Genomic DNA, 24,970 nt, shown 5'->3' with positions numbered 1-24,970 from the left:
TACACACAACTCTGCAATAAATTACTCATGCAGGTCTCAACATTGTATTGTCATCACGAAAAAAACAACTCATAGAGAATCAACCAGAAATTGCAATTTAGAGTTAGTATCATCATATAAATTCAAGTATAAATAGGTAAAATCACAAGGCATGTGTAAAGTGAATGATTCATCACACTCAGGTTACTCTTGGACACCTACAGAATGGTCGTCTTGACTCAGCCTCACTAGTATTCCCTGAAAAACACTAAAGAAGATAGGTTTACTCTCATATGAGAGGAAGAATGTCGTGATCAAATATCCCACATATTTTGAAGAACTAGCGCTAAAATGGAGTGAACTAGTCTCATAAGAATGAGATTCAGCCTATTAATGAGGTGTCAGGTCCTTCACCCTTGCGCCTTCTCACCTGCTCACCACATCCAATTAAGACCACCCTAGATCGACTAGTCCATAGACTAGGGGTGAATAAATCAGATGCATCGAGTAGCCGAAGAAACTTCAAACGTGCATGAATATGGTGTTGTGTCCCTAGCTTGACTTTTTTATATATGGAGCAAGTATTCTATGTATTTTTTTTTCATTTCCTTTTCTCTTCTACTCATTCCTTTTACATTTTTTCTTTCATGGTCAATTAGGACAATCATCACAACTTTTATGTCTTCATACCACTTGTAATGCCCTGACCCTCTACGTGGGCCCAGAGTGCTACTAATCCATTCATTTACCTAATAAACCACATTCTAATATCATGTACGCAGTGGAATATATATAAGTTAAGTTAAAGAAAGTAAAAAAAAAAAAAAAAAGAAATAAAAGAGAAAAGAAGAAAGCTAAAGCTTTCCTAGGAGTTTGCAGACAGAACAGAATTGTCTCTCAGCTTCTCTCATGTCCTCGCGTCTCTATTCCGTCTCCTCTCTCTCTCTCCCCTCATTTCTCAATGGATATTTGACCAATTGGGAAATGGAAGATGCCATAGGATTCCTAACTCTATCACCGACATTTTTACTAGAGCAGATTTGTCGTGGGAGCGGCGTAGGCACCATTCTTGGGGTAAGGCAACCTTCTCCTAATTTCTCAAATTTTCATTAAATATGCTGTTAAATCAACAATTAGGCACCACCATGGGGTCCTAGTAGTGATTGTCATCATTTTGACATGAGTAAATTTCTAATTGAGGTTTTCTAGGCTCCACTCCAAAGCGAGAGTGAGATTTGGGAAATTTAAAAACTTGATTATATTTGAGGGTATAACTGTTTTTTTGGTATTTAAGGACCTAGGAAATATTAAAATAATATTTTATTTAGGGTTGATTTAATGGAACTAGAATTTTTATTTCAGGGTCCGGGTGAGCGCCGCAGGTATCTTTTTAAGGTCCTTGTTGACGTAGTTCAAGAAACTAGGTAAGGGGAAATTATATATTAAAGAAGATTTTATGAAATTAAAGGTAATAAATTATGTTATAATATATGTATGTTTTGGTGTAAATTATAAATTGTCAATCATGTAAAACTATGATTTCTGAGCCTAGGACCACTTATTTAGTTATGTATATGTGGAAATGAACCGATGAAAATGAAAAGTGATTTCTGAGGAATTATGTAAGAAATGAAATGTATTTTCAGCATATAAATATTAAATATGGGTTGGCCTATTTTACAGGAATATGTATAAATTTTACTGTTAAATTGTGTGACACGAGATTATGTGCAAATATATATTAAATTTATGAGATGCAGACTAAGTAAATAAAGTATTGAGAAATGTATGAGATGCAGACTAAGCTTACTCTCGGATAAAAATGTATCTCAATCAACTAGAACTAACGAGAGTGTAAGCTTAACCAAAAACTCACAATAGCACTCTTAATTAGCAAGATTTGCAATAAGGATCAGTAAGAATGAAGTAATGAAGCTTGGATGTGAGAAATAGAGCTTTTGAAAATGAAAGAAAATTTGCTAATTTTTTTTGCTAATCATGCACTAATTTTTTTTTTTTTGCAAATGAGGAGGTATATATAGAGTTCCCCAAAAATATAACCGTTCAGGACATGTAGGGAATTATTAGGATTGTTTTAAAACATTTTAGCACAATTAACCCTATTTAAAAACTTTAATTGTGGTAAAAAATAATGTCCAACCCAAGAGCACCGGTCGACCGAATGTGAGGTTCAGTTGATCGGGTGAAATTTGAACTAAAAGTTCGGTCGACCGGACTTAGTGTCCCAAGGGCGATTTTTCATTTCGGCATGGTTCAGTTGACCACGTGTTTTTGAACTATGAAATTCGGTTAACCAGGGCGTTGGATTCTCCCACGTGTGGGTTCGGTCGACCAGGGTGTTGGCCATTTAAATTTGGTTGGTCGACCGAAGAGTCAAACATTGACTCGATGGGAGTTCAGTCGACCAAGTCATATGAACTTGGTACAATACGGTCGGCCGAGATATGGTCAAAATGTTGACAACTTGACCAGTTCGATCGACCGATAGATTTACACTATGAAAGTTTGGTCGACCGAACATGCATCTTTAATGTATTTCAATTCTAAGTCCCTTATACCTTAACCTTATTCATATGATGTTTATTTTTAATGCAATAGGGAGCTCTTTCATGCAGATTTGTGGGTCCTAAGGTCGATCTAAGGCATTTGAGAATTAACCCCAAAAATCTGGCGTCGGTCGACCGAAGTTCCCTAAGGTCCATCTATGGTCTTGAGTTTATCTACCCTATCATGCAGGTAAAACATTGATTATTACAAACCATTTTCCCTAATTACTATTACAAACCCAAATTGAATAATAATGAATTACAACACAAAATGATCTTTAGGGTCTTTATGCTCTTCTTCATGTGCCATCAAAGTATCTACGAATATAGACCCGCACACAAACCTGATAGCCATTAATTACCAGTATTTGTCATTATCAAAACTAGGATATGACCCATAAGGTCAACACTACAATAGGACAATCTCACCATTCTCAATCTCCAAATCCTAATCTACATATTCTCGGAAAAACAAACGACACTAGCTTTGGATACTTCATAAGGTCAACACTACAATAGGACAATCTCACCATTCTCAATCTCCAAATCCTAATCTACATATTCTCGGAAAAACAAACGACACCAGCTTTGGATACTTTGTGAGGCATCTTTAATCATAAAGATAGTAAAGGAGTGTATTCTTCAACTGTTAAAGCTATGTCAACTTGGTTGAAGGTGGAACAACGATAGTAAGGGTCCCATTTATCAGTTACTATGATGTTGATCGGCTCCGTGGATTTATACTAAAATGTTCTTGTAATGGTTGAGTTCTAATCCTAACTTTGAAAGTTTTGCTCATAACCCACACTTAAGCTAGTAGGGTCGTTAGTCATCACACATCACATGTTATCGAAGGGAAAGCATTCAATCTTAATATGTATATGTATATATATATATTTATTTATTTATGTGTGTGTGTGTGTGTGTGTGTGTGTGTGTGTGTATGTATGTATGTATGTATGTATCTATGGATGTTTTTAAAGAGATCATAGTGTTTCAAAGCTTACTTATATCTTCTTTTTGTTTGTTTTCTACCACTTTATCTTTTAGACATAAATTGAATTAGTTGATAAGGCCTTTCGTTTGGCTGCCTAGTCCCTTCACCAAAAAGGGTTTAAACAAATTACCCACTCACCAGTCGCCACTTAAAAAAAATCACCCTAGCCTCTAATTCTACAAACATCTTCTTCTGAGCCTCAACCCTCGCCTTGGCTTTCGCGAACCTTCTCACCTTCACAAGAACTCCTCGAAGGCCGCAATAACCTCTCGCATTCCTCCTTCCTCCTATTTTCTCTATAGCTTGTTACTTTGTTATCTTCTTACAAACGAATGATCGTCTCTTTAGCATCTTTGTACTTTTTCTCCAAGCCTTCCAATTGATCTTCAAGCAAGGGTTTACTGAGCGTCAGCTTTCCATTCTGCTCTCCGATTGTATATGCTCTTCTAGTAAAGTTCACTCACGAATGGAGAGCAGAATGGAAAGCTGGTGCTTGGTAAACCCTTGCTTGAAGATCAATTGGAAGACTTGGAGAAAAAATACAAAGACGCTAAAGAGACGATCATTCTTTTGCGAGAGGATAACAGAGTAACGAGCTATAGGAAAAAGAGGAGGAAGGAGGGATGCGAGATGTTATTGGGGCATTCAAGGAGTTCTCATGAAGGTGAGAAGGAGGCTGTTGCTTATGTGAAAAATAATTTGAACGATTCAGAGTTCTCACAAAGGCGAGAGCTGAGGCGAGGGTTGAGGCTTTGAAGAAGCGGTTTGTGGTATTAGAGGCTAGGGTGATTTTTTCTTGGAAGAAGATACGACTTTGTTGATGAGGTTCAAGGTTAGTTGAATTAGGTTTTAACTTTTTCTTGGTAATATTTTTTTGATGGATGGTATTATGTTATATGAATTGTATAGTGAACTACTGGAATACATGCTTGTATTGAACACCAACTACATGACTGATGCAGTATATTGTGAATTCCATGCTAGTAGTGGATTTAGATTGTTACATGCTTGAAATATTTTATTTTGTGAAAATAACTTTATTTTCGGTACAAGTTTTATGGAAAAATGTCTAATTTACAGATGGCATGCTGCCGAAATTTTGTTAAATTTTTTTTAAAAAAAAAAATCGTGTACAAAGATAATTATGATAAAATGAATGTTAAAATATTTTTGAAAGGATGAGTGAAAGTTAAATAAAAAGTTATTTCATTAAGCCCTAAATTTGCATCTATTAACATACATGACATATCATTTGCTTTTAACTATGGATAAGCATTATCATTTGTCTTCCACCAAGGATACTCTATTTTGAGAACAAGTTAAAGTGATTACGTGCGTGGTTTGATGCATGCAACTGTATATATTCATACGTACGCCATTCACATTCATTTCAGTTATTCGTTTAAGGTTGAAAATTATTGTACGACGACCTCTCTATATTTTTCTTCCTAATTATATTGAGCGCTAGCTCTCCATTATGCTCTCCATTTGTATACTAAACTTTTTTTTTTTTATGATTCTAAATTTGTAGGGTTCGCGGCTGTAATAACATCAACACGATATCATGCATGTACTACAGTCGTCGGATGCAACTTTTGATTATTTCTTTGTAATTTTTATTGTTATTTGATCAAATGGAATTTCTGTATTTTAATTTGAATTTGTATAATGTATTTGTATTTGAATTTTTAATTTTTTGAAATTTTTTTTGTTATCTGAACAAATGTTATTTCTTTATTTTAATTGAATTTGTATTTGAATTCGAAATTTTGAATAATTTCTGAATTTTTGTAGTTTATGATTTCAGGTTATGTATGTGAAAATGTAATTACAGATTTTTACAAGAATTGATGATTAAAAAAAATTAGTATTAAAATTTTTTTAATTTTTTAATTATTAATGAAGGATTAAAATTCATTACTAATAGTAGGGTATTAGTAACAGATTACAAATTCGTCACTAGTAGTAGGGTATTAATGACGATTTAAATCCTTCACTAATACTGCACTATTAGTGACGAATTTGTAAGTCGTCACTAATACCCTACTATTAGTGACGAATTTTAATCCTTCACTAATACTACACTATTAGTGATGAATTTGTAATTCGTCACTAATATCCTACTATTAATAATGAATTTTAATCCTTCACTAATACCTTATTATTAGTGATGAATTTGAGCAAAGTCGATGTAGAATTTATAGTGACGGTATTAGGGTTTTATTGACGGTTATAATCCCTCACTAATACTGTATTATTAATGATGAATTTAAAATTCGTCACTACTAGTTAGTAGTAACGGCAGATATAACAACTAATTTAAAACTACTTATATATTCACTAATAGTATTAGTGACAAATTTATAAGTATTAGTGACGGATTTGATCCTTCACTAGTACCTTGATTTTTTGTAGTGTTTGTACCAACTTTCATTTTCCCTGTAACATTTTATTTCCCTATATTCTGTTTTACTTCCTAAATTTTGAATTTTTATTACCTGCGTCTTTCTATTGTAAAGCTTTTTACACATGCCTTTCCTGCGTGCATCAGACTTGCACGTGCTCCCCTTCCCCTTTTGCATAGTAAAATATGACATCATTTTTCAATTTTGACCACAATCTTCAGAGTTGACCCATTTGCCTAATGAAATGTGACCTTAAAGCCTAAATAAATACTTGATTTCAGAATTAAAATTCGAAACAAGAGACTCAAATTCAAAGAAAAACTCTATCTAAAATTTGAATTTGAAAGTTTTGAAGAACTCAACTTAAAATCTAAAACTCAATTCAAGTGTTTAAATGACCTAAATTCTGAAAATTCCTAAACTCAGAATAGGGAAACTTGATTTTTAAAGTTTAATGAAACTAAATTCTGAAAATTGAAGAATTCCACTCATAGTTCAAAGAATACTCAATTACGAGACTCAAAATTTTGAAAACCTAATGAATGAAATAGGTTTTTAACTAAAGTTAGAAAACCCTAAAAAGGGACTAATTTTGAAATCAATTTTTTTAAAAAAACATGACTCAATTCTTGAAATCCTGATGAAAGAAAACTAATTTTTAAATTGAGCAATGATTAGAGGAACAAACAATTTTCGAGACTAAACTAACAAAGCTCAAAATGGAACGGGATTCAAGTATAAAAAAAGGGTTTCATTCAGGACTCAAGGTCAACATTGTATTATGCCGGGTCTTCTCTAGGTTGCCTGGTTGAAATTGGGGTGTTGATAATGTTAAAGGATAAGAATGTGCCCAAAAGTTTTTGGGTAGAAGCAATGTTATGTACAGTCTATCTGCTCAAAGGTGCCCTACAATGAGTTTTGACACAAAGACACCACATGAAGCTTGGAGTACTCACAAGCCCAGTGTGAGTCATCTTAGAGTGTTTGGCTACATAGCCTACACTAAGAGGAGTCCATACCTTAGCTGATATGTATGAAAATACAAAACCTATGGAAGAGTATGTTACTTTATATTATCTGTTGTTGACTAGCGACCCGGTTAGCTTTGAGGAGGCTAACGAAGAAGACAAATGGAGAAAAGTGATGAATGAAGAGATTCAATACATCGAGAAGAACAAGACTTGGGAGCTGACAAATTTTCCGAAGGGCCGCAAGACCAAAAAGAACGCGTAAGGAGAAGTACAAAGATATAAAGCAAGACTTGTCGCCAAGGGCTACAGGCAGAAAGAAAGGATTTATTATAGAGAAGTTTTTGCCTCAATTTCCAGGCTTGAGACTATCAGCTTATTAGTTTCACTCTCTGCACAAAATGGACGGAAGATTTACCAGTTAGACGTGAAATCAGCATTTCTGAACAATTTTCTAAAAGAGATCTATATCAATTAGCCACTTGGATATGTAAAGAAGGGCAAAGAAGATAGAGTGTACAAGCTGAAGAAAACACTCTATGGCTTGAAGTAGGCACCTCATACGTGGGACATGAGGATTGATAACTATTTCCAGAAAAATGGATTTGAGAAGTGTCCGTATGAGCATGCGTTATACATGAAGATAGAGACAGACAGAAGCATGTTGATTGCCTACCTATATGTTGATGATCTGATCTTCACCGATAACAATCCGGAGATGCATGTTTGTCATTTTTAAGAAGAGCATGGTTAAAGAATTCAAAATAACAGATATTGGATAGATGACTCATTTCCTTGACATAGAAGTCATGCAAAGCGTGAAGGGAATCTTTATCCCCCAGAGTCATTATGTAAAAGAAATATTAAAGAAGTTTGGGATGGACAACTACAATCCTATGACAACTCCGATTAAAACGTGATTGGAGTTGAGAAAGAATGAGTAAGGAGATGTTAACCCCACATATTTCAAGAGTCTGGTTGGAAGCTTGAGATATTTGACGTGCACTAGACCATACATACTCTATAGAGTTGGAGTTGTCAGCAGGTACATGGAGACTCCTGACCAGTCCTATCTGAATGCATCGAAGAGGATACTTTACTATGTCAAGGTCGGTACCATCACTGATGGTATGTTTTATTCATCAAGAGGTGATTGCAAACTTATTGGCTATTCAGATAGCGATTGGGGAAGGGATTTTGATGAAAGAAAAAACATGATTGGATTCACATTCTTCACGAGAGATACAATGTTTACATGGTCATCAAAGAAACAACTCATTGTAACGCTGTCATCATGTGAAGCTGAGTATGTTGCTGCCAACTCAGCTATTTGTCATGGTATATGGATCAGGAATGTATTAAAGTATCTGGGATTTCTCCAAGATCACCCCTCATAAGTCTACATTGACAATTGATCAGCGATTGCACTTGGCAAGAATCTAGTCTTCCATGAAAGAAGCAAATAAACATATTGATACTCGATATTATTTTATCAGGGAGCATGTCAAGAAGAAAGAATTGGAGCCGATGTCTTGCATAACGTATGGTCAGATTGCTGATATTTTCTCAAAGTTACTTACACATGCCTTTTTTTATTTTTTTAAGTTGGCTTCTAGTAGTAGTTTGATGTAGATAGAAAGAGTTTGCTCAAATTTACAAAGCAAAATGTCAAGGATTTCATTTAGATACATGGACACATGTACCATTTCATATTAATTATAGGTTGTTACAAAGTTGATACGTTATGTCAAGATACTTTTTTTAGGTTGTGGGTTCCACTTACCTATGAACATAAGTGGAGTCAATTGTCCTAAATATTTCGTTGTCCAAGACTTAGTAAATGTTTGTCCTTAAATAACTCAATCTAATATTTTCTCTCTAACGCAACACAACCAAATCATCAAAGATATATCAATATTTAAGACTTAAGACTTACTTCTATGTCAATATCTCAAGTTTGAATCTTACAAAAACTCAAAAAAGATATGAAATAAAAGGGATATCTCAATGCGAAGATTATTGCTTCTTCCGGCAAATTCCATTTCGTATGCACCTCTTTAAAAAAAGTAAAAAAAGAAAAGAAAAGGAAAAGTCCATTTTGATCACTGTTAGGGATATCTCAATGGGAAGATTGTTGCTTCTTCAGGCAGATTCCATTTCGTATACACCTCTTTAAAAAAAAAAAAGGAAATGGAAAAGTCCATTTTGTACACTGTTAGCTCTTAAACTTGACTTGACTTTGTACACATGCATGAGCTGTGCTGTGATCACGTAGAGAATGAGCGCAGTCATACCGGGCTGGCGGTTTCCATGCATGCAGATGTCAACGCATGCATGACGTGCCAAGTTGATCCTATGAAGCAGCGAACGAAGCAAATCTTAGGAAATGTAGTAATTAGTGAGGAAAGTCAACTCAAATTTGGTCTAATTAGGTGAACCAGATCCCATCAAATCAAGTGAGGATAGATTTGTGAGGATCTAAGTGATTAAGTTTCAGAGCCTGAAAAGATTTCCACAGTAGTTTAATGCTTCAGCTACCTCCTGCGTTTTATTCAGGCAGATCACATTAATTCCTACAATCTGATGAAAAGATTTTTTGTTGATCACGTCGCTCTTTTTTAATAAACGCGTCATTTTCCTTTAACAGAAATAGATTTTAGGCAATCTCTATGTGATAAGGATATTCAAGTGTTGAAAATTATGTTTTCTGGAAAAGAGAAGATTTTTCGGAACAAGTCTTCTAGGGAGAATTCTAGGCACGCGTAATGTTAGAGCTTACCCAAGGTTTAAGTATGGGACCCGCTTGGCCCCTGCTTATATTCAATGCCCCCAGAGACTTGTTGCTGCCTTGATCAGATGGCAAACTTTGCCGAGTTGCTCAATTTGAGAAAGTGTAGAAGTTGGATTATGGTGAATGTAATTGTATCAATCCTGTCATGTTAATTTAATTCTCTAAGAATTGAGTTAACTGAAGCTTGTGCTCCAAAGTTGTTCAGATTGAGCTGAGTTGAAGCTTGTCGTATTGAGTTTTTAACCGAGATCAAGTTTGAGTTCAGTTGAATTTAATCCATCTTAAATGACTTTAGTAAAACTCAATCCTAAAAATATTTTTTAGTTTTGAGCCAATTGCTTAGAATATAAGTTATGAAATTTGAAACCATTTATTTATTCAAATAAATGAGTTATCATTTATAATGTTCTTATTAGGCCGGAGCATTGTTCTTGATCAATATTTATCATTTTCATTTTTAAATGCTAAAAGTTTCATTCACTATTATAAACCATAAGAAATGTTTATAGTTTTGTTCATCATTTTTCTTAATTTTTCTAGGATTGTTAAATACTTTTCCTCTTCTTTTTTTTTTTTTTTTTTTGGTGTTTTTATTTTTCTATTTTTTATTATTTGAAACAAAATAAACTCAAATAATTTTTTTTATTTTTCCTGATTTTAAAAATATTTTTCCTCATTTTCCCTCTTTGTTTAATTATTTTTTTTCCAATTTTCAAAAATTTAAAATCAATTAAAAACTAAATTAAAAATAAAATATTTAAAATTGGTGATTCAGAGATTGGACCAATTCAACTGGTCTGAACCGAATTCAACCCGGTTGAGCTTAGTGGGCCATGTGTCTACCCACAGTGGTGACACATAGCTCACTTTTTTTAATCTTTTTTTTAAAGAAAAAAATTTACTATAGTAGCGTGGAAACCCTTATGTTTTTTTTTTCTTTTTTAAATTTTTTATAGTAGGGTGATGTCGGCATGACGTTCCCTGCCACGTGGCAGATCCTGAGTGGCTTCCAATTTTTGACATGGATTGCTGACGTGACAGCAATCTTGCCATTCAGAAAAAACATAGATTTGGCTGTCAGGATTGCACCACGTTACCCTAACAAATGCTTCTAGTTACGCCATGTGTCACCATACGAATGGTAACACGTGTCCCACTATCTTTCATATAAAGCTTTTTTCTCTCCTCATTCCTCCGTCTTATTTCTTTCTCACAGACTCACTCTTAATTTCTCTTCTGTACTCACAGATCTCTCTTTCTGATTCCTCATTTTTCTTCTTCGTTTTTCTTTCCTTCTTTCACTGATTCTCCCTCTTTTTCTTCTATCCTCATTTTTCTTTTCTCCTTTCTCTCTTGTATTTCTCTCACTCTCTTCTCTTTATTTTGTAGGTTTGAACCTGAAATGATGAGCAAAGAACTTCAAGTTCTCCATGCATATGGATCTAAACATGAATCAAGCTTTTCCTTGAATAAGTTTCTCTTTTCTCTTGTTTTTATTTTCTTCATTTTTTGGTTTTTTTTTTTAAATTTTATTAGGAAAACTTCTTAGATTTTCTTGTTAAACAAACAACCCATAAATTGGGTTTTTGGGCTTGAATTGATTGTGTTCAATTAAATGGGTTGGACAATTTTCAATTTAGGCATTGGGCCTGAACTTGACTTGGGTATTGGGCTTAGGAGAAGTTAATTAGGCTAGGCCCAATTCATTTTAGAACATTGGTCTTAATACAAGCTAATCGGGATGTGCCCAATTCATTTTTGGATAGATATATGGGCTAAGTGTTGGGTTGACATGTCAATGGACCCATATCCAACTTGGACTTGAGTTTTGGGTCAATGGGTTGATCCAATTCAACGAGTCTTGGGTTATAGGTCAACGGATCAGATCCAGTCCAATGGGTCGAACCTTAAGTCAATGGGTCAGATTTTGGGTCAATGGGTCTGATCCAAATAATGAATCGGATCCAGGTCAACGAGTCCAAGGTAATGGGTTGGATCTTAGGTCAACAAGTCAAAATTACGAGTCAATTTCAGAACAAATTAGAACAAAATTTTGCATTTTTTAAATCATTAGATTTTCAAAAAATTTGTGCAATTTAAAAAAAAAATTAAAATGAAACAACTTTAATCTTCAACTCCTTTGGTCTTCATATTCAATATCAGTCCTTCAATTCTTGTTTTATTCTACCTGCAATCCTCAAACCTAAAATTCTAACTTTTGAATTCCAACCAGCTTCTTTATTTCATGATATCTCCAACTCCCGAACTCTATAGCTCACCTTCGATCAGTACTCTCTGATTTTTCTCACAACTACTTGTATGATTTCTCTCTGTGCTTATGGCTCCATTAGAACTCTTTGGTTTTTCTCACAATTTGCCCATGCTCTCGATCTCTATGGTTGTCTATCTATATAACTATGTGAATGTGTATCCTATCCCTCTCAGAAGGCGTTTATTTATAGGTCTGAGAGCATTGATTAGCATTGAATTTGATTGATAAATTAATATTTAAACTTGATCAATCAAATTAAAAACGGATCAATGATCAACTTTATTGTTGATTTCCTAATGACTTATGTTTTTTTTTTTTTTTTATGTCCTATCCCTCTTAGAAAGCTTTTATTTATAGGTTTGGGAGCATTGATCAGCATTGACTTTGATTGATAAATCAACATTTAAATTGATTAATCAAATTTAAAACGAATCATTCAACTTTATTGTTGATTTTATAGCAGCTTATTCTTTTATGTATGTGTGCAGGTGTCAGCGTGGAGAATTGAAGAACCTGGACCCTCCATTTTTTAATTTTTCCTTTTCTATTTTCTTTTTATTATTTTCATGTAAAGCTTATTTCCCAGTATTTTGTTTTTCCATTTTATGAACTTAAATCTTGTTAAACTTTGTTATATAAGCTCCAGACAAATTGGGGTATCTACACTGGTTTATTTTCTTCTGCAAATGGGATGGATGTGCTCCAAATATGCATCTCCTAGCTCCTAGATTGTCAGCTTTATTTTTCATTCATAGTGGTTTATTTTCTTTTGCAAATGGGACGCATTTGCTCCAAAGTTGCATCTCCTAGATCTTAGACTATCATCTTTATTTTTCATTTTAGGGTGAACTGGTTAATATATGATATTCAAATAAAGATCCTATTTCTTTTCTGTTTTAAATCTTGGCACAGATCTAAGTTACAAGCCCCTCATAGAGATCCAATGAAAAAGAAAAGGCAAAAAGATTATTATTATTTTTTAATAGTTTGGGGAATAAAAGCTGAACAGTCATTTTTATCATTTATTCGGCACTAGAGATAATCAGAATGGATGAGAAAAATACTTTGAAGATGAACGTGTTCCCATGTAATAGTCATCAATTCTTGATGGTATCGAGCTGGAATACTTCTTGAAATACCCTGTTCCTCCTCTCCCTCCTCTCTTTTTTTTTTTCTTTTCACCTCAATTTCTCCTTTTTAAAAATAAAGGATGGGTCTCTTGTGTTTAGTAAAATAACTTTTTCTTTAACTTTTTTTTTTTTTCCTGAGAGCTTTTAAAAGTTAGGAATTTTAATCTTTTAAAAGCAAAAAGTTGCTTGTTGGAAGATAATTCTATTTAATGGATGTCCCTAATATATATATATTACAAAACTATCCACTCACCTCTCTCGTTGTCTTTTGCTCATATATTTCCTTCTTTTTTATAATTCAAATAAAAAAACATAGGGCTCATATTGGTAATAATATTGTTTTATAGAAATAATTTTTTTGATAAATAATTTAAAAACCATTTTAAATTATATTATCGATATTAATTTCTAAAATTTAAATTACTAATATTAATTTTTTTTTACAAATAATTTAACAAAAATACTCATAAACTAGCTTACCTATTAGTTCAAATATTTAAGTCAACTTATAACTTTTTTTTTATTAAACACTCAATACCTTTTTTTTTTTCTTTTTTAATAGCTCCCTGTCTAGTTATTTGAAAAGCTACTTTTAAAAAATTGCTTTTTCAAACTAAGTCTCCATAACTATATCCCTAAGCTATATATACATATACAATCTATAAAAAGAACCCAGGTCAACTCTCAACCTGCATTTTCTGTGCCAAATATTCCTAAAACTCATTTAAAAAATTAAAATGAAATTCAATATAAAATTCAAAATTGTAAACTCATTTTTTTTTAAATGTACCGCATTTAACATTAATACCAAAATTGTTTATAAGCAAAAACAAGTTTTAAGGGTATAATAGTAAAATACTTAGAATTTTTCAAAATTTTACACTAATTTTCTCTCCACATCCTATGTATCACCCTACTTATTTATAAATTATTTATTAAGAGTACCCAAGTCAACTTTCAACCTGCATTTTTTGGGTCAAATATTCCTAAAAAAGTCCTTTCCTTTTCCTATTAGATACCAAACAAATATATTGAAAAAAAAATATAAATGCTTTGCTGAAACACAACTGGGTTAATTTTTTTTTTTTAAAAAAGTACCACATTTTACCGTAATCTTGTAAAACAAAAAATAAAAAAGATTTATTTCTTTTTGAAGGATATTATTGGCCTGGATATGCGTCTAGAGGGGGGTGAATAAACGTCTTTCGCATATATGCAAGTTTTTCTACAATCACACAAATTTCTTGGCAAGAACAAGAGTATTATATCATAATATATAAATAAAGCAAATAGCAATGGTTGAGCAACATAAGAGAGAAAAGAGAAGAGAAGCTTGACGCAGCGATGTTAGTGTGGTTCGGCACCACGCCTACGTCCACGCCTTGAGACCAACTCAAGGATTCACCAAATCCACTATGTGATCCTCCTTCCGACAGAGAAGCCTATACAAGCAGCTGCTCACACAGAGCTCTTACAATGGTGCTCACCTAGAGACACCTTATAATGACTCACAAAGAGCCTTATAATACAAGTAATTTGAAGAGAAGTAGATACAATGAGAAATGCTCCTCTTGAGCTGAATATCCCAATGAAAACCTCACACTATTTCCTCTTTGTCAATGGAATGTAAACAAAAGTAAGAGCAAAAGGGCAAAAGGGTGCACAATGAAACCCTAGAATAAATGCACAATGAATGTTTTCAACAACCAAATAGCTTCACTACTTTGAAATCAATGCATAAGACCTATTTTAAAGGCCAAAGGGGTGAGTTGGGTGCTGGAGAGCCGTTAGGCATTTATTGATATGAGACAATTGAAAACTAGCCGTTCTGACGCATTCTGCAACCCAATGTTCATCGACGAGGTCGCGCATTCATAGACGAGCCCTTTAGTTCTTTCGTCAACGAAGCCCTGTATTCATCGACGAGACATTGGTTCTGAATTTAGATAGGTATTGGTTTCTTTTCATTGCCAAGTCCCTTGTATTCATCGACGAAGGTGCTTTGAACTTTTAAGGTGTTCTCGGTAAATTCTCATTGACGAGTGCCTTGTATATGTCGACAAGGTGATGTGTTGTTCTCGTCGACAAAACCCCTGTGTTCGTTGATGAAGCCTTTTACTTTTCTAAAATTATTTCAACCAAGTTCGTGTCAAAGTAAAAAGGTTCTTATCTTTATTTTAGAACTGATCTCTAATCTATTTTAAGATGTCTTAGGTTTAATAAAATATGTTTGAGGGTTTTAGACATCTTGTGCAGTTTACTTGACTTGTTATATATGTGTGACACCGTGCCTGTGTTCTAGTGATCTATATGTGATTTGTCCATCTCTTGCTTTGTACTTTTGAGTCACACGATACACATAGGATTACAATATCAATCTCTTCAATCTCACACACACAACCCAGAGCTTGTGCTTGCTATTCGGGATCCATGAATGCTTTGGTTGACTAGCAAAGTTCTGGTTATGTCATATGTTGCTCTTTGTCAATTTGAGACTTGTTTCACTCTTTATGCTTGCTTTGGAGTTGTTATGTGCAACTAAGATGGACTAGAGGAAAACTGTTAGCAACCTTAAAAAACTGCTAACGGGTTGTTGTCATCAAAACAAGACTGTAACGAAAATCCTTAGTCACTTGGTCTAACATTCTCCCCCTTTTTGATGATGGCAATCCATTAGTGTTCTTTTAAAAATATGCTCCCCCTCACTATATGTAAATGTTTGGAATTTTAGTAGTTCCTCCCCCTTAATGTATGCACTTTGTCATAATTATTTTTAGTTTTTGAAAAGAGACTCAATTAAATTTTCAGCAGCATGCCATCTAAAATATAAAGCATTTTTCGTGTTTTTAAACCTGCATGAATTTAATATCCTATACTTAGCAGTTCAGTATATAAGCATTTCAGTATTCCACACAAGCATATTCATCACAATTATTTCAGTACTTTGCATTCAACGCAAGTCCATTCATAATTCATGTACAACAATCAAAATCAATGCAAAGTTATCACCATCACTACATCACTACTATTACTACATTATCGCTAAATGTCAAATGTCGTTAGACCAAAAATAGTACTACTACATCCGAAGAAACAGTACTGCTACATCTGAAATATCCTATAGGTGGCCTACATCTCCCCCTTTGCCATTATCAAAAACAAGGGGGTCTGAGCTACTGTGTACTAATCCTATGGGCGATCAAGTCTTTCAAAGAAAGCGACTAGGGAAGCATCGATGGAGTCAAAGCGTGCACGATTACTATGTTCCTGAAGTATAAGGGCTGCATCGATGGAGTCAAAACGGGCACGAGTACGCAGATCGGACTGCGTCATAGCGAGCTGAATGCCATCTAGGTGCTCTAAGATAGGGTCAACTGAATAATCCTCAGCTTCGTCGTCCTCCTCCATGGCTACCTAAACCTCATCAATGGGAGCCCGACCCTGCTCATGGGTTTTGACCCACGTGTTGGTGTCGTCATCCTTCTTGAAGTGCATGTGACGCAGGGTGGCCTCGATATAGGTATGATTTGGCGCAGGTCGAATATAGGGCATCTTGACGTGAATGAGGCCGAAGTGATCAAAGAAGGTCATGAGGAGACGACCATAGGGGAGGCAACCCCATTGTCGTTTCAGACTCTCTTCCATGTTTTGAATGATCATTGTGGGTAAGTAGATGTCGTGCCCAACCCATAGGCAATACATACTAAAAATGTTGCCAAGGGTCACCCAATCGTGTCCACTAGTCTAAGAGCAGAATTTATGAGTAATCATGTGGTGGAGGACCTGAAACTCAACCGTGAGGTCCTTGGATTTTGGTCAGGCGATGGGAGGGATACGGGGGTTATCGGTGATCAACTTGAGGGTTGTATGAGAGTCGAACGAGTCATAATGCGTGGGCTAGGAGGCCTTAGGGAGGCCTCGAAGAGGGTAGAGACTGCATCTGAGCACCTGAGAGAAAGTGTCTTTGAAAAGATGAATGATGGTGCCTCGCACGGTGGAGTAAAATTCATGGAGAAGCTCCTCGTACATAAGCTCCCTCAAGTCGTAGAGAGCATCCCATCCGACGACTTTGATTTTAGATAGCAAGGTGGGGAAGTACAGCTGAAGGAAAGAAGATTGCACAATCTTTCCATGGACGATGTGCCACTTGGCGATATCGTTGTGATATCGATAGGTAGCCTCTGTGGACACGAATTACAGATCAATGTTAGTGGGCACCTGCTAGGGTTGATCGGTGGGGGGACAGTGAGAAGACCCCTTGCCGGCCTCAGTTTGAAGAACCCGTCGTTTGGTTCGGGGAGCCATTTGAGGGAGATCGGAAAACTTTGAAGTGGTTTCGGTGGTGGAGTGTAGTGGTGTGCAGGTGTAATGGAAGGATGAGAGCTTGAGAGTGCCCAAGAGAATGTGGTGCGAGGAAAGGAGGGAAGTTGGAGAGAGAACCCAAGAGAATGTGGTGCGAGGGAAGGAAGGGAGAGGGCTTCAAAGGGGTGAGAGGATGGAGAGGGATCGAAGACTTAGGGTTAGGGTTTGAAAATAAGTGCGGCAGACTAGTTGATATTTGAAGCGTCCCGACAGTTTTCGTCGATGAGGACCCTATGTTTGTCGAAGAAATTAAGGCAAGTTCAGTGACGAATCCCCTGTATTCGTTGATGAAGATATTGGACTTCTCGGCAACGAATCCCTTATGTTTGTCAACGAGGCTAGGGAGAAAAATTACTTTGTTTGAGCTTTGGAGCGAAGGAGGAGAGACAACTAGAAGATCCTAAGATAGGTCCGAGGGAGTACACATGCCCAAGGCATGCCAGATTTAATTGAACCTTTCTTCATTGAGAAGTTTTGTCAAGATATCAGCTAGCCGATTTTCAGTAGGAACGTAAACTAACTTAACATCCCCTTTTTGGACATGATCTCGAATAAAATGATGCTTTATCTCAATATGTTTGGTCCTAGAGTGTAGGAACGGGTTTTTTGAGATGTTGATGGTACTAGTCTTATCACAATGAATTAGAGTACCTTTAATGAAAACTTTGAAATCCTCAAGCTGTTGCTTCATGTATAAGGCTTGAGCACAGCAACTCTCTGCTGCAATGTATTTATCCTCGGTGGTTGAGAGAACAACAGATGTTTGCTTTTTGCAAAACCAGGACACAAGTGAGTGTCCTAGGAAGTGACATGTTCCACTAGTGCTTTTCCTATTGGTTTTGCAACCTCCATAGTGTAAGGACCCATTGAGCAACCAGAAAAATTAGGACACCATAAATTTACATGGTTCAGTCAAGATCGACCTACTTTAATGGAGCACACCACAATTCACTTAAACTGCCGAGAAAGAAAATACATCTTGTAGCTTATGCGTCTTCAGCTCAACTCACGAGTCTCCAGCTCCAGCACAACAATCTCCCACTTGGAGACGGAGACGCTTCCTCAACTAGTATCAATATATGTGTAGACACCCTATTTTTGCCATAACCAAACAGAACAAGGGGTTCCTTTTTTATTATTATTTTATTATTATTATTAGTATTTTTATTATTACTTTCTTATAATTATTTTTATTATTTATTATTATTGTTATTATTAATTTACTATAATTATTTTGGATTATTACTATTGCCACTATTATTTTTGTTATTACCTTATTATTATTATTATTATTATTTTCTTCAAAATTGATACTTTATTATTATTTTTATTACTATTATTATTTTCCTATATTATTAGTATATTTATTATCATTATTATTATTATTTTTCATTTTTATTATCATTACTAGTACTTTTATTATCTTCATTTTAATTTTACTTTACTATAATTATTTTTATTTTTCATTTATTCTTATTGTTTTTGATATCTTATTATTATTACTATTTATTATTATTGTTATTATTATTATTATTAGTATTACTATTATTATTATTGTCTTACTATTATTATTATTATTATAAAAAAATAAAAAAAAAACGAAAAAAAGGAAAGTTTTTATTAGGGTTTTTTGGGAGAGAGCCTTTAAAAAGGCTTGGGTGAGGTACCGGCTGAGGGGGAGGCGCACACATAGGGGCAGCGCGGCGGAGGCCAAAATAGCAAAGGAGAAAAAAAAATTTTAAAAATTCTTGTGGTGTTGTTGTTTTCTTCTTCCCGAAACAGCAAGCAGCCTCTCTGCACAACTCTGCCCCCTCAATTCCATCCTCCTCTGCAACGTCCCTCCAGCCACCATCCTTGCTCCGGCAAGCATCCCCACCGCGAGCCAACCTCCCTGAAAACTGCTCATACCAGAACACCTTCACTGCAACCACACCAAGCAGAGGTTTCGCGAGCTCTATCAACCACCAGCCGAGGTCCATACAACCAGGACCAGACAGGCAACTCCAGCCCGAGGATCCCCTTCTGTGCCAGCAGGTCCTTCAGCCTACAGCAGAACCCACAGCAGACCACTCCACGGCCACTCCAGCAGAGCAGAACTCACGGCCCCCTGCTGCCACCATCACAACTCCACGACCACCATCCTCCAGCAACCTCCGATCCGCCCACACCGCTGTGAGCACCAGCCGAGACCCTCATCATCTCCGGCCATCATCAATCTCTCCCCAGGACCTCCGGCCACGCATAGCAACTCTGAATACCAGACCCAAGCTTCCCCCTGCTGCCACCGTCACAACTCCACGGCCACCATCCTCCAGCAACCTCCGATCCGCCCACACTGCCGTGAGCACCAGTCGAGACCCTCATCATCTCCGGCCATCATCAATCTCTCCGTAGGACCTCCGGCCATGCACAGCAACTCTGATTACCAGACCCAAGCTTCCCTTGCTCCAGTCTTCATCACAGCAACCCAAGCTCTACTCCAGCAGATCCTCACAACTCCCTGCCAATCACCGCTATACCGGCACCCAACTCCGGTGGTACTCCCATCTCTGTGAGTCTCCCGCCCCTCCAATGAGCTTCTCTGCATGCCGGCCACATGCACACACTTACACTCACACACACACACACCGAAACACACACCAGCACATATATGTAAAGATGTCCTTTTTTTTTTTGTTTATTTACTCATTTATTTATTTAGTTTTATATTATTATTATCACCTTGTTTCATTTTTTTTATTGTAAATATTAATTGATTTGTTTCTATTGTTGAAGGGTTTCTTTGCAGTGGTAAATATTTTATTGCCTTGTATCTAAATGTGGTAATATTTATTGTGTGTATTTAAGTACATAATATTCAAGTTGTATATCTAGCATTCAGAGTTATGGTTGTATTTATTAAAATGTTAATATTCGTATGGTAAGGGTTATATTGATGGGGCATATAATTTAATGTTTAATATGTATTTTTAGGGTGTGTTCGTTATTCGTTGTATTTATTGAGGTAAGGTTTATATTGTAAGATTTTAACATGATGGTATTTATTAATATTCATATTGTAAAATTTATATTGTTTTAATGCGTAATATGTAGTCTTAGGGTTTGGATTGTCATCTTGTTGTGGTTCTTATGTGTAAGATATTTTATTCATGCTTATATTGTATGTTAACTTTATATTATATTATTAGTATTTTAGAATTTTGGTCATATTAGAATTTTTAGTAAATTAGTTACAGTATATGTGGTATTTTAAGACTATAGTTGTATGTGTGTTTAATATTCTAGAATGTTAGTAATATTAGGTATTTAACAACTTAGGATTTATAAGTAACATCATGCATCTAATTTGGTATTTTAGGTAACTTTTAATATAGCATATTGAGTAATACTATATATTTATTATTATTATGATGCTTTTAGTATGTTCATATAGAAGGTATTATTTATTATGGTAAGTTTAATACTTTAGGTAATATAACATATTTGGTGTTTTGGTATCATGCTATTATATTATATGTTTAGTATATATAGTGTTATAGTAATTTTTTCCCGTATAGTATTTGTGGATATTTATTATTAGTATCGTGATTATGTGTATTATGGTATGTTTGAGTATTTGAGTTTATAATGTACATGTAGTATTTTAATATTATGGTATGTTCATTATCTTAGTCTATATTATATATTTTATATCCTACTATTATTGGTATGTTGGATATTTTAACTCGTGTTATATATTTAGTCTTATATTATGGTGGTATTTTTAAAATCTTAGCAAACACCACATATTTATATCTAGTATTTTGTATTGTACTAGTTTTAGTATTTTAGCTTGTATTATATATGTTGATTAGCATGTATTGTGGTATCATAATACTCTAGTTTATTACTATTTTTTATCTTTATTATTATGTTTAAATTATTATGTCTATTATCTAAAACCTCCCAAACTAGTATTTTCATACTTAGGAAAACCCATAAAATTTATAAAATTTGGGAGTGTATTTGATAAAATATTTTTGATTTTTAATCCCTATGATTTTAATGCGGGGGTATGAGCCTTCGGGCTTCACGTACCTTTAAGCTCTGAGGGAATATATATGTATATATTTATTTATTTATTTTTCATGTGTATTTATAAATTCATAAAAAGGAGTAATTTAAAGACTTATTAGATTAAATTAGGGATAATTTTAAATTAATTAGGTACCATTCGTAAGAACGGGGGTGTAGGGGGTGCTTGTACCTTCCCCTCGCGTAACCGAACTCCCGAACCTAATTCTGGTAACGTAGACCGATTCTACCCCTAATGGGGTTGTAATTATGTGTTCTAACCACACTAAAAGGTTAGTGGCGACTCTAATATTCCATATTTTCCTAAAAATATTAAAATTGATTTTTAGTCCGTTGCCCGGGGCACACGCGCTCTTGGGACGTCGCGACAATATGAATAAATGATGTGCTCAAAATAAGTTTTCAGGCTTGAAGACCAACTGAAGTTGAACACAGCTTCTCTGTAGTCACCACCTTAGTTAACATATCTACCAGATTTCTACTACCTTGGATTTTTCCTAGTGTCAACACATCGTTCTCTATCAAAGATCTAACGAAGTGATAACACAATCCAATATGTTTAGTTCTGGAATGAAATGCGGAGTTCTTTACCAGATGTATCGCACTCTGACTGTCACTGTACAAAACATTCCTCTCCTGCTTTAATCCAATCTCTGTTAACAAACCCTCAAGCCAAATCATCTCTTTAATGGCTTCTGTCACTGCTACATACTCAGCTTCTATAGTGGATAGAACAACAATCTTTTGTATCTGTGACATCCAACTAACAGTTGTTGTGCCTACAGTAAATATATACCCGGTGGTGCTTCTGCAATGATCAATTTCACCTGCAAAATCAGCATCTACAAACCCTTTGATTTTCAAATCGCTTTTGCTGAAACATAGACACTTATCGAAAGTACCACGTAGATATCTCAAAATCCACTTCACTGCTTCCTAGTGTGTTTTCCCTGGATTTGACATATACCTGTTGACAGCTCCCACTGCTTAGCCAATATCTGGTCTGGTTCCAACCATAGCATACATTAGATTTCCAACGACTGAGGTGTATGGTACCGTAGCTATGAAGTCTTTTTCTTCATCTGTCTGGGGAGACTGATCCTTAGAGAGACAGAAGTGACCTGCCAACGGTGTATTTACAGATTTGGCGCTACTCATGTTAAACCTCTGTAAAACACGGCTGATGTACTCTAACTGAGATAGCCACAACGTTCCTTGTTGCTTATCTCTAGAGATCCGCATCCTAAGAATCTGCTTTGTAGGACCCAAGTCTTTCATATCAAATTCCTCTGAGTTTCTGATCTCTTCTATATTTGATACCACAACTAGCATATCATCAACATATAAATAGTAGGATAATATAGCTAATATGATACCTTTTGAAGTAGCAACAGTGGTCGGCATTACACTTCTGAAAATTGTTCCTCTGCATACAGCTATCAAATTTCTTGTACCATTGTCTAGGAGCTTGTTTGAGACCATACAAACTCTTCTTCAATTTGAATACAAGATTCTCTTTACCTTTTACTGAGAAACCTTCTGGATGTTGCATATAAATTTTCTCATCAAAATCACCATGAAAAAATGTCATCTTCACGTCCAACTGCTCAAGATGTAAACCTTCTGAGGCAATAATACTCAAAGCAAATCTGATGGTTGTCAGCTTGACAACTGGTGCAAAAAAATTAGTGTTGTCAATTCCTTTCTTCTGTTCGAAACCTTTGACTACTAACCAAGCTTTATACCTATTGGATCCATCATGCTCTTCTTTGATCTTGTACACCCATTTGTTGTGAAGAGCCTTCTTATCATTGGGCAACTTCTCTAGTACCTATGTTTTGTTGGAGTTAAGAGTCTTTATCTTGTCTTTCATTGTAAGCTCCCACTTTCTCGAATCTCCTGCCTGATATGCTTCAATATAGCATTTAGGTTCTCCTCCATCTGTAAGAAGTAAATGATTCACATACCTCTTGTTTGTTATATGTTGCCGAGAAGATCTCCTAAGCTCTGGTGCTGGAGTAGGAGGTGGTGGTGCAACAATCTGCTCCACAGGTTCCTCTGCCTGAGGATTCTCGGTATTCTGCTAAGGATTCTCGGTGTTTCGCTGACATATCATTATACCTTTTAGAACATCATTCACAACTACAAAGGTTGTTTTAGACTCTGTAGATTCTATTGGGTGCCTATCTTTGTACATCACATTTTCAGAAAAAATCACATCTTTGCTTCTGATCATCCTTTTGTTTTCATCATCCCAAATGTGATACCCATATTCATCTCCACCATAACTAATGAAGGTGCATTTCCGAGATCTCAGATCAACTTATTCCTGACATGATCATTGATATGTACATATGCAATACAACCAAAAACTCTCAAATGTGAAAATCTTACCTCGTTATTACTCCATACTTCTTCTGGTAGATTATAGTCAAATGGTATTGATGGACTCCTGTTAATCAAATAAGCTGTTGTGTTGACTACTTCTACCCAAAACATCTTTGGCAAGCCTGACTCCATACGCATGCTTCTGGCTTTTTCTGTCAACGTTCTGTTCATCCGCTCGGCTATGCCATTGTGTTGAGGCATACCTGCACAATTCTTTCTATTTTGATACCGTGCTTATTGCAAAATTTCTTGAACTCGGTGTCAACATACTCACCACCATTATCTGTTCTCAGTTTCTTGATTTTTAAACCAGTTTCATTTTCTACCATTGCTTTCCAAATTTTAAAAGCATAAAAAACATCAGATTTTTATTTTAGGAAGTAAACTCATACCTTCCGTGAATGATCATCGATAAATGTTACGAAGTAATGCTTCCCACCTATGGATGAAATGGTTTTTGGTCCCCATACATCTGAATGGACTACCTCTAGTCTCTTTTTCTTTGGGGTACTGATGTTTGTCTGGAAACTGACTCTCTTCTGTTTCCTAAATATGCAATCCTCACATGTGTTAATCTTCACCGACTGTAAATCACTCAACTTACTCTTTGAGTGCATCACCTTGAGTTCTTCTCACTCAGGTGACCTAGTCGTTGATGTCATATGTAGTTATCATCATTTCCTGTAGCAACTGTAATATACATGCCTACATTAGGAGTTAAATAAAGAGTGCCACTTTTCTTACCTTATGCAATTGTCAGTGCACCCTTTAAAATCTTCCATTCATCACCAATGAAAGTTGTGTTATATCCTTCATCTGCCAGTTGACCGACTGAGATCAAATTCTTCCTCAGGTCTGGAATATATCTGACATCTCTCAGTTTCCATACTAACCCATTCATATTGATCTTCATTGTCCCCTTTCCGGCAATGTCGCAAGGCTGATCATTGCCAAGATATACTTTACCGAAATTACCTTATGTATAATCCTCTAGGCAATCTCTGCTGCAAGTGGCATGGAATGAAGCTCCACAGTCT

This window comes from Malania oleifera, chromosome 11 (assembly GCF_029873635.1).
Source record: "Malania oleifera isolate guangnan ecotype guangnan chromosome 11, ASM2987363v1, whole genome shotgun sequence".
NCBI lineage: Eukaryota > Viridiplantae > Streptophyta > Magnoliopsida > Santalales > Ximeniaceae > Malania > Malania oleifera.
Note: the sequence above shows the minus strand (reverse complement) of the source record.